We start from the raw sequence: 12188 nt of genomic DNA, 5'->3' as shown, positions 1-12188 counted from the left end.
CTTGGTCTTGGCCACTACCAGACTCGTCCGCCAAGAGTCGCCGACGCCGGTCCTCAGGTATAGCACCGCCGCGTAGGCACGCTTCGAAGCGTTGGCAAAGCCGTGTATTTCCGCAACGTCGACTGACGATGCGACGTCCAGCCAGCGAGGAACTTGGATACATTCGAGCCGAGGAAGCTCCTCCGCGTAGGCATGCCACAGTCGTGCGGCAGCCTCGTTCAGCGGATTGTCCCACTGCAATCCTAGCAGCCAGGTAACCTGAAAGGAGATTTTTGCTCTCACCACCACAGGTGCCAGCCAACTGAGGGGATCAAAGAGGCGTGCTATGAATGAGAGCACCGATCTCTTGGTGACGTCAGTCAGTGTAGCTTCCGGAATGGCGAAGGAGAACTCATCAGTGGCTGGGTGCCACTGCAGACCCAGCATTTCTTGCGTCTCGTATGGCCGCTAATCTTGAAGGTCACGCTGCATCCGGTGCTTTGCAGGAACGTCAGCTAAAATAGCTGCATTGTTTGCCGATCACTTGCGCAGGGGGAAGTTGTCCGCCATGCACAATCCGGTCAGCTGCCGTTGCAGCTCGCATGCCTTCTCCAAGGTAGAAGCGCCGGTTAAGATATCGTCCATGTAAACTTCCTCACGAAGTTCTTGAACTCCTAGGGGATAGTTCTCCGCCTCGTCGTTGGCCAGCTGGCGGAGAATGCACATAGCTAAGAAGGGAGCGCACGCCAACCCGTAAGTAACGGTGTTGAGGCAATACTCCATCACCTCGTCCTGGGGATGGTATCGCCACAGGATGCACTGAAGATCCCGATCCTCAGGGTGGACCAGAATCTGACAGTACATTTTTTCTATGTCCGTGGCTAGGGCGTAACGAGGAAGCCGCTATCTCAGGAGAACGTCGGCGAGTGGAGGCAGCAGGTTCTGGCCCTCCGGTTGAGAGAGTCGCCGGACGGGACTCCCGTGGAGCTATTGAACACCATACGCAGTTTTGTGGTGGAGCTGGCCTCCCGCAGGACTCCGTGGTGAGGCAGGTAGCTCACACGATCTCCGGCAGCTGTGTCAGCTCGCACCGGCGTCATGTGGTCCAAATCTTCATACTGCCTCATGAAATCTACCTACATTTGATGCAGTCGGTCGTCTCGTGCAAATCGCTTCTCCATGCCCGTCAGGACACGGAAAGCGGCGTGCTTGGTGGCTGCCAGGTCTAGCAGAGGAGTAACCACTGGTAGGCGCACGACGTAACGGCAGTCCGCTTGTCGGCTATGTGAACGTCGGTAGAGATCCTCACACTTCTGCTCGGAGGGAGTGAGAGGCGCAGGACCTGTTGGCAGATCATCTAGCTGCCAGAAGTTCCTCACCAGACTAGAAATATTTTCCTCGATCCTGCATTGCAGGGACAGTGTGCGGTCGGAAGATTTAGCTGGACCGACTGGCCCGGAGACTAAACACCCTAACGCCGTTAGTTGTGCAGTAGGCTGTCCACGCTCGTCCCGCTTTGCTTCAGTTCGGATAATGGATTTGTAAACATCAACTCCTAGAAGGTTGCCCACAGGATCTAACTTTAACTCTGGGTCGGCGAGGGTGATACCGTTCAAGTGTGACCAGGTGCTGAGATCCACCCGGAAGCCGCTATCATACAACGTTATTCGCGGAAGAATTAACGCAGAGACCGGCAACGACGGACCGCTCTCCCGAGGCGATATCTGCAGCTCGACAAGACTGCGCGATACCCCGGACTTCTTTCCACGGACCCCGAAGACTGCGAAGGCCGACCGCGAGCGCGGCAATCACAGTCGTTGAGCCAGTGACTCCGTCACCAACGACGACTCTGCTCCCGTGTTGACCAGTGCCCGCACGACGTGGTCGACACCGCAGCGATCCTTCACTCGGACGCGAGCGGTTTTTAGCAGCATTGCCATTTGAACTTTCTTCTGAAATCTCGCGAGATGAGTATTTACAACCGTGACTGCGGAGTAGGCGTCGTGCAAGGTCGAGTAATGACGCTCATTGCACGACAAGCACGATTTTTTTGACGGACATTCGGTAAGCTTGTGCTTACCGAGGTAGTTGACACACAACTCATTGGAATACGCGAATTGTTTCCGTTTGGCAGCCGTCTTGCTGAAAAACGATTTGCACTGGCGCACGTAGTGGTCCTGATTGCAAAGAAAGCAGCGGCCTCGCTGGCTTCCCTGCGTACGCACCTATAAGGCCTGTTTCTGACGAGAAGCACTTGAGGAAGCCTTAGTCGAACCAGCCTCGCTCTTCGAGGTAGTCAGCGACTCGAGAGTCCGCATCCTCTGGTTAATGAACACGAGCAGCTCGTCGAGGGACAACGGCTCTGTCGTACGACTAAGCTGCGTTTTCCATTCCCACCGTGACACCGAATCGAGAAGTTCCGTAACCAATTGCACGCAAAGGTCATCACTACGCGTCAAGGGGCGACCGACCCCTCTAAAGACCCGACGGTTGTCTTTATGCAATGATATATTTTGCGGAGATCAACGGCCGACTCACCCTTTATCTTAGGCAGTGACAGAAGCCGTGAGATGTATGACCTCGCCAGGAGCCTCTTGTTCTCGTAATGCTCCTTTAATGCTCGCCAGGTACGCTCAAAGTTAGCTTTAGTCATTCGTAGTCGACGAGTAACTTGCTCAGCTTCTCCCTTCAAGCTGGTTTTCAAATAATGAAGCTTTTCAACCGGCGTGGCGGATTGATTGCTAATCACCAGCGAAGAGAAAAGGTCGCGAAAGGCCAGTCCTCATACCGACCGGAGAACTGTGGTATGGAAATGCGAGGTAACCTCGGAACGACGGGGGCTGCTGCCGCGACGGCTGGAGCAGCGGTAGCGACGGCGGCAACGGGCGCTGCAACGGGAGTGACGGCGGGAGCGGCGATTACCGCATGGCCCGGACCGCGCATCGCGCGCATATTGTCATTTGCCCTTTTGTACGTGGAAGGATATATCGGCCTTGAGCATCAGATCGTTCGTCAAATACTCGTGCTCCTCAAGGTCGTCTCCGTACTCCTCCGTTGCTCATATCGAGCTCGTAACGAACTTGCCCCAATAACTCTCCATAGTCTGGAGGCGGGCTTCCAGCAGCCCAAGCCTTATGTTGGCTTCTCCAGACTTTCTCATGTTCTCGTAGGATCGAGAGAGAAGTCCGAACAGGTCGTGCTGAGCCTGCACGAGATCCTCCCACGGATTAGCCATTTTTACCTTGTAGATGCACGCTTACCGAACGATCGTCAACGAATATCATCGTCACGTCACAGCACTCACTCAAAAAATCCGGCACCGGCCACGCGAAAATCCGGCTCGAAGGACCAGCAAAATGTTCGCGTTAGGACAATAACATGAGCGAATGAGGAACGGTGAGACGACGAATCGAGACGGAGATAGTCTGGGCGACTGCCCGACAAAGAAAAAGAGAGTTAACTCGAAGACGGCGTTTTATTCTTATGAGACACGGAGGTTACCGCGCTCAAAGTATTATGCTTCCAACGCACTACGATCTGACACAACTGTCACGCACGCACCGACGCCTATCGATAGCAACACTGATCCGATATGCCAAAATCAAAGTCCGAAAAAGAAAGCCGTTCCGAAATTCACTCTAACGTTGCTGTATTATTTTTCTCGAAATTCGAATAGCGACTGCGATGCGCGTTTCGCTTTCGCACCTTATAAAGACTGTGATCCTTCTAGAAAGATCCCGGCAGGAACACGAGAGATCGTCAACAACATTCCGTTATCTTTCCAGAAGGATCGTCGAATACCATAAGCATTAATATTTGACATTATTTCTGCTGGCAATTCAACACGGCTTGAGCGCACGTTCTCGCTCGCCGTTTGCCACGCTCGAGCGCATGTTAGCGCTCGCGGCTGTGCTATTGCCTGACGATGGCCGACTCTTGTTTCCTGCTTGCGTGCGTCGGTCTGCTGCGAAATCGGGCAGAGAGACAACGCCTCGCGCTCTATCCCTATCCTCCGCGCCATCCCGAACATGTGTTCATGACAAATTTTAATTTATTTAAGAAGTAGAGCATTTTTAAATTCCTCGATTTTTTTTTAAATAACATTTTATTAAATAATTAAAAACGATTAAAAATTATATATAAGAATTTAAAAATATAAAATTTAAATAAAAAAAAAAAATTTTATCTGCGGGAATCGAACTTGAGACCTTACGCGTACTAGTCGACGTTCTAACGCCTCACGCTACGTTGCCAACTCGACAATCGTTCTTCTGTAGCGATACTACATATGCTGAAAATATTTAATCGTCATTTTCTCGAGAATGCCTAATTTTTGCAACGAACGGCTTTACTACGGTAAAGGTGTAAATGAATATCACACACCCATAAAATTTTATTAAAATCGGTGGTTCACTTATCGCGGACTCTCCTTGTAAGTTTTATATCTAGTCTTATCTTTGGGAAAAACTTGAATTTAGAACGCAGTTTACATCTTCTATGTATATATATAAACAATTAATATAGACATGTCACATGCATTTTACACAATTAAATATAACTTATGTATTTTATAGCAAATAGCACAAATCGATACAGAAGTCGTTTTATTTTTGTTTATCGTTGAATTTCAAACAATAGCGTTTCTAAAGACATGTAAATGTCTTCGATATAAATAAAATTATTTACTAATGTTAAAAATATAAAAGCATTGAAATTAGCAATGCTTTAAAATATTCTAAAAAGACCAGAAAAATAACTAAAAAATAACTTCTCGTTACTTTTTGAGTACTGTAACTGAAACGAGTACTTTTTAAAGACAATAACTTGTAACGGTAATTAGTTAGTAGTTATAGTTTTGAAAGAAAAAAGACTGTAACTGTAACTAATTATTTTTACAAAATAACTCTTTTCCAACTATATAGATACCAGACCGTGAATTGCATACAATTTAATATAAAAAAGGCCGAATCGGTCATAGCAAGATCTTTGCGCTGAAATAATATGTTATATGTTTCTATTCATTTTGAATTGCTCGTCATTACTTTTAAATTTGAACACAGTTCTTTTCAAAAGATTAAAATGAATAGAAATATATTATTACGACCGAAGAGGTCGTGTCGTACTATTGCACTCGCGCACTACTATAATAAGCGCGTTCGCAAATAAAGAGCAGACTTATATTTTAAGAATGACTTTATTAATATGACCAGCTGTCAAACCGAAAGTCAGAACACAACAACAACCCGTCGCTAACGAACGACAGGTCTTTTTCTTAATCAATCGAAGCCCAACAACATTCACGCGATATTTAAATATACATGGTCGTAACACTGCCCCCCTTTTTCAAGTCGTCCCGACAACCCAAGGAGCTTCCGTAAGGCTTTCATGACTTTTTGCTCTTCCCAAGCTGCTGTATAGGGATTTCTGAGCTGCGTAATTTTGTTTATAAACTCTTAGTCTTGAGTCTTGAGCACTTCTTTCTTAATTCTTCGAACAAAGAGGGGGGGGGGGGGTGGAATAAACTCTCGAGGGCCCAACGCCTGTAAGGCACCTCAAGTCTCCACCTCGGCATTTGCCCTACGGCCCACGGGAAAACCTTGAATCAAAAACCGCGGCGAGGCGGTCTTCTTAAAATAAGTAAAATTACAGCAATCCTCCACACGAAAATCGTCGTTCTAAATGAGTCTTAAAACTGAAATGAAAACAACAAAATCCGACGAGTATTTTACTCAAAATAATTAAACCCTGCAAGAGAAAAACTTTAAATTAAATTTTTTGTTACGTCTGGCGTTAAAAATTTTTTCTTTTTTCACGTCATTTGATAATATTTTCAAATTAAAACATTTCTAAAACAATCGCGTTTATTTATAATTTTGTAGAATTCACTTTAATATTAATTAATATATTGGATTCATTCGGCGTGGATGTGTTAATTTTAAAATATTAAAATTTAAAGAATGCGCCCGCGAGCACGCGTGGCCGTCCAGCGTTCTCGAACGTTCGGCGACGCGCGGCGAAATACGGTCGCCGACGAAACGCAGTCCCCCCCCCTCACCTCTGCGGCTTGCTCCCGCGCGAGCGTCTACAAGCGTGGGAGCCGGCGCTAGGCGCGAGGGCGCGTTGCAGCGCCATTTTCAAACCCATAACCACCCTCGCGCGTCCGGAGCGTATAAAAGGAGCGCGCGCGGAGATCGCTCTGGACAGTCGAAGTGTGCGCTTGATAGGCCAGCCAACGGTAAGACTGGCAGAGAAATTCCAACGACGGGAGAGTTATTCTCGCAAACGAGGCAGCCAAGGAATAGCATCGGGATGTCCTTCCTTCACTACCTCTCCTTTGTAGGACATGGCAGTAGAACCGAGCGTATGCTTGAGTGCGGTCTCGGCCTAACCTACACTCCTTCTTTCCTTCCTTCCTCGTTCTCCTTTTCTCAAATTGGTCGCGGCATAACTTGTTTGCACCACTTCCTGACACCTACTGTCCACTTTTTTTCCTTTTACTCTAAGAGGTGTATTTTTCTCTAGGTGCGCGCGACCTGGCTTCATGCTTGTGTTTGCGCCTTCTTCGCCACCTTTTTTCCTTTTCATGACATATCTCCTAACCTCTCTTCCTTCTTTAAAATTCAAATTTAGAATTAAACTTAAAACGTTTAATTTTAAATCAAAACTAAAATCAACAAAAACAAACTAAATTTAATTTAAAATCTAATTAATTAATTTAATTTTTAAGTTTACTCCTGCTGTTCCTTACGCCGCATTCCTAAGCATACGCTTCCATTAAGCAATCCTCTGTCTCCATAAATTAATTTGATATACGGAAACTGGTAAGAAATTACTTTATTTTTTTATTATTATTTGGAATTTCTTTTAATCGGCAAAAATGGCAATTTTTTATAAAGCAACATGGACAAGAAAACCCATCGCGGTAAAGCCGGAGGTCGCAGGCGATTTTTACGCGCTCTTCGCAAAGAGCTAAACGAGGTCAAGGATTTTGATTCCTCTCCATATTGGGCGGAGTTTCCTGACGTCTTCCCCGGCAGAATCACTGGTTCAAGAGTTCCAGGATTCCACCGTTCCCTTTCTTCCTCCCAAACGAAATGTAAGGAGAGAGATCGCCGAGTTTAGAAAGAGAGCAGTAAAACCCTCGAACGATTTTATACCTTACAGAAAACCCACGCGCCCCATTTCTCCATCTATCTACACAAAAAACCCATAGTGGTGCGAAAATTACCTCTTATATCAAATATTAAAGCAAATTTCAAGGTATTAAAAACCACTAGCGGCTTAAGAATTGTAAAATCACAATAAATACAATCTAATATTTTTGCATTACATTTTTTTTTTTTGAAAACACATAATTATTATTATATTATAAAAATTGGTTATCTTTCATTCATACTAATATTCACGTCTATAATTATATATATATGTATATATATATATATATATATATATTTTATAATGAAACCAATTTATTTACAATGTTTTCATCTTTCATAGTTTTTCATTTAAATAAATTTATAAAATTATTTTTTTTTACTTAACTATGTTTATAAAAATCATTTAAACTTTATCCCACGCCACCGCTCCTAGTCATGCTTCCTAATCTAAATTAATCAATAAAATATAATAACTATAATAATTTAAAAATACAAAATAAATAAAACATTAAAATTGTCCGGGACTAAATTCCGGACTGGTAACAGCCTATAAAAAAATACAAAAATCACAAAATAAAATCTAAAATAATATTTAATCAAATCCCAAAGCGTCCGACCCACGCCCGGACGCAACATTTTTTACTCTTTCTATCCAAAACAAAACTTTTGCACATAAGATTTTAATACGACGACCTACTGCTCTACCCCGGACCACGGTCACGATTTACCGAGCGTCTTCTGTGATCTAGATTAAGATGACGACCTCTTGCTTTACCCTGGGCTCCTACCACAAGTTACCGATCGTCGTCCACTTCTGTAGTCACAATCTACTTAACGACTTTTTGCTCTATTCTGAGCTTTTGCTACAGGTCACTGAGCGTTGTTCACTTTTACAATTACAATCTACTTGACGACCTTCTGCTCTATCCTGAGTTACCGAGCGTCGTCTCGAATAATCTTAAATAAAATAACGACCCTCTATTCTTTTCAGAACTTTACTTTTGCTTTCCACGGACTTTTGATTGTCGGCACAGAAATTCCCTAAAGCGATTATCTTTCAAGAAAAGTAGCTAAACTATCTTATTTTTATGTCTACTAGATTTTTGAATGCAATAAACACATCATTTAATTTTCTAACAATTTGATAGGGACCTTCCCAATTACTCTAAAATTTAGGAGCTCTTCCCAGTTTTCTTCGAGGATTAAACAACCAGACTTTTTGTTCAACTTCAAAATTTAATTGCCTAACTTTCCGATCGTATAACATTTTAACTCTCTGAGATTTCTTTATACGTTCTCTTTATACGTCCTCTTGCTAAATCATGAAACAAATTTATTTTTTCCCTAAAGTTATCGTAATAATTTGCAACCGAAGAAGTCTTTTGACAATCCGGAGGATCACCTTAAAGAAGATTTAAAGGAAATCTCAAGTCCCGACCTAAACACAATTCTGAAGAAGTGAAACTAGTAGTTTTGTGCTTAGAAGGTCTATACGCTAATAAACCTAAAGGAACCCAACGATCCCAATCTCTTTGATTTTCAGAAACAAATTTCGCTAAATAATTCAACATTGTTTGATGTTGGCGTTCCACTTGACCATTCGATTGTAGATGAAGTGGAGTAGTTCTTGTCTTTTTGATTCGCAACAATTGAGTTAGTTCCAAGAACATTCATGATTCAAAATTTTTTCCTTGGTCTGTATGCAATTCTAATTGAACACCAAATCTAGCTACCACTTGATTTACAAAAACTTCTGCAATAGTCTTAGTCCTAATATTTTTTAACGGAAAAACTTCTACCTATTTAGTAAAACAATCTGTAACCACTAACAAATATTTATTCCCAGAAAAAGAAATTGGTATCGGATTTATTATATCCAATTGAATTCTTTCAAAAGGTGCTCCTGCATTATAAATCTGAAAAGAAGATTTCCCCTTATCTGAAGGATTTTTTTTAGCAAGACAAATTTTACAACTTTTACACCAATGCTCGACATCTTGCTTGCAGGACAATCAGTAAAAACATTTTCGAATTTTTCCTAGAGTTTTGTTAATACCGAAATGCCCCCTGAAGGGGAATCATGAGCTTCCTCTAAAATCCGGTTAACCAAATCTTGTGGCACTATTGTTTGAAAAACCACAGAACGCAAATTTGGAGACTTCCACCTTCTACATAAAATTCCCTCCCTAATCTCAAGAAAATCCCACAAAAGCCAATAACTCTTAGCAGTTGTATCTTCCAACTCTTGACTAAGTGAACGTCTATTAGCCTTCTTTCCTCGAAATAAGTTCACGATCGACGGATCTTCTAATTGAACTTTTCTTCAATCAATTGATCCGATTTCCCCGAAGACTATTCTACCAACGAATTTTTCTCTATTAACTTCTTCTCTAAATTCTACTTTTTTACAATAAACGTAAGAATTTTCAATACAAAGTTGCCTGGACAATGCATCAGCATTACTATGTAACTTCCCTGCGCGATGTTGAAGAATGTCAAATTCATATTCCTGCAGCCGTTCTAGCCAACGTGCTAATTGTCTCTCCAAATCCTGGAAGGTCATTAACCAACATAAAGAAACATGATCTGTCCTAACTAGAAATTTACGTCCATACAAATAATGGTGAAAAGTTTTAAATGAATCAACAACCTAGAAGTTTTCTTTGAGTAACACAATAATTTCTCTTAGCTTTATTGAAAACTCGACTGTAATAAGTTAAAACTTTTTCCTTCCCATATTGGATTTGAGAAAGTACCGCCTCGAAACCATGATTATAGGCGTCCGTATCAAGAATGAATTCCCCACCCACAGTTGGAAAAGACAAGATTGGAGAAGATATTAAATATTGTTTCAACTTTTCAAACGCTTGTTGACACTCTTTATTCCAGACAAACTTCGTTAAATTTTCTGTGATAACAAATAAGATCTTTGCAATAAGCAAAAATTCTTTTACAAATTTCCTATAATAAAAACAAAAGCCTAAAAGCTGCAAACTTGCTTTTTATTTTGAGGAACTGGACAACTTCTAACATACTCAATTTTCTCAGGATCTGTAGAAATTCTATTTTCAGAAACAACATGACCTAAATACTTTACTTCCCTGCTGAATAAATAACACTTTTGGATTTAATTTCAAATTTTCCTTTTCTAAAAGAAGGAGAATTTCTCTTAAATTTGCTAACATTTCCTAAAAATTTTTTCCAAATATGATCACATCGTCTAAATATACCAAACAAATTTTTTTGGACAAAGAACTTTCTCCATCAAACGCTCGAAAGTAGCCGGAGCATTGCAAAGTCCAAAGGGCATCAAATGTAAATTGCCATAAACCATTACCAATAGAAAAAGCCGTCTTTTCCTTATCCTGCGAACAAAGTTTAACTTGCCAGTACCACTCTTTAGATTTAAAGTACAAAACCAAGATTTTCCGGACAGACGGTTGTACAAATCCTCTATCCGAGGGATTGGATAAGAATCCTTTTTAGTTACACCATTGAGCTTTTTAAAATCAACACAAAATCTAATTGAGCCATCCTTCTTCCTCACCAAAACAGCAGGAGACACCCACGGACTATGTGATTCTTCGATAACATCCTGTTGTTTCATTTCAGATAAAATTTTATCTACTTCCTTGCGCATCTGCAAAGGGATGCGTCTAGGCGATTGTTTAATTGGTGAAGAATTTATAACATCGATAGAATGCATTTCCAATGAACAATTCCCAGCAACGATGCTCTATGAAAATATTCTGAAATTCATCTAATAGTCCGGCAAATTTCTCCTTTTAAGAGACGTTCAAAGTTTGAGATTGTTTTCGAAAAAATTCTGAAAGAAAATCAGGAACGCTAACACAAGAATTACAAATTTGCGAACATGAAAAATTCTTCTGATTTTCTTCTTTTTCACCGAAACAAACATTTTTTCTAGACCAATTTTTTTTAGAAAATCTACTCCCAAAATACATTCATCACTGATTTTTGCTAAGTAAACGGGAATTTCTAAAGTAAACTTCCCGATTTCCACTGTTACATTAATTGTATAACTAACCGGAACTGTTTCCCCAATTGGATAACACAGTCGACTAACAAAAATTGAAGAAAGACATTTGTTCTTCCCTAATAAATCCGATTTAAGTACTGATCCATCGGAATCGGTATCAATTTTAAACAAACACTCTTGGCCGTCAACTCGTCCCTTAAAACAAAAATCATTTATTTTTTTTTCTATCTTATTTACACGGAAATTCTTTTCAGTCGGAGCCTTTCGCCCTCTTGTCGAACTCGCCCCGTAAAGTTTGACTAAACCGAGTTTCCCTTCTCTGCAGAAGTCAAAGAAGGATATTCCGCGCGAAAATGTTCCACAGTTCCGCATTGCCAACACTCCGCACGTTTTCAAAATTTGTTTTGAAATTATTTCTCCCCTTAAAATTTTCATTTTTAACTTTTCTTGCAAAACCGGTTTCTCTCTCCTTTCTTTCAAATTTCCGTGGAAAACTATTTTCCCGAATAACCTTTATAGCCATTGCCCCCTCTATAGCGGCTCTCAAAGAAGACTGAGTTTCTAATTGTAGCGTTTGCTTCACGAAACTATCTGATAATCTCGCGATGAATTGCGCGTAAGCAATTTTGTCCCGAACTTCAAGAGAACATTCCAAATAAGCTAAACGTGACAATCACTCAATATCCGAACCGAAAGTAGGCAGATCTTCACCAAATTTTTGTCTCTAATTAGTGAATTGAGTATAAAACATTTGCGCCATATGTCCTTCCCCAAAACGTAACTTGAGCTTAGATTTTATTTTTCCGTAACTTAAATCTTCTAGTTCCGTTACTCCGTCAAGAATTGAACGCGCTTTTTCCCGTAAATTCGAAGCTAATGCGACCGCTTTAGTAAAATCTATCCAATTATTCGCCCGCGCGATCAATTCAAATTGTGTTAAATATTCGCGCAGCGGAACACTCCCATCGAAAATATCTGGTTTTAATTTTAAATTAACATTTGCGTTAGTATCGGAATTCCGAGGAATCTCCGCGGTTGGAGGACAAAAAAAG

At 41.4% G+C, this 12188-nt stretch overlaps 1 protein-coding gene across 8 annotated transcripts in view; it reads left to right on the top strand.

Annotated features, from left to right (window-relative positions):
• Positions 1–12188, top strand: part of LOC105198174 (protein phosphatase 1L) — a 269334-nt gene that overhangs the window by 50221 nt on the left and 206925 nt on the right. The window lies entirely within an intron of this gene.

Source organism: Solenopsis invicta, chromosome 16 (genome assembly GCF_016802725.1).
Source record: "Solenopsis invicta isolate M01_SB chromosome 16, UNIL_Sinv_3.0, whole genome shotgun sequence".
In the NCBI taxonomy this organism is placed as follows: domain Eukaryota; kingdom Metazoa; phylum Arthropoda; class Insecta; order Hymenoptera; family Formicidae; genus Solenopsis; species Solenopsis invicta.
This window is presented reverse-complemented; position numbering and strand designations above follow the sequence as displayed.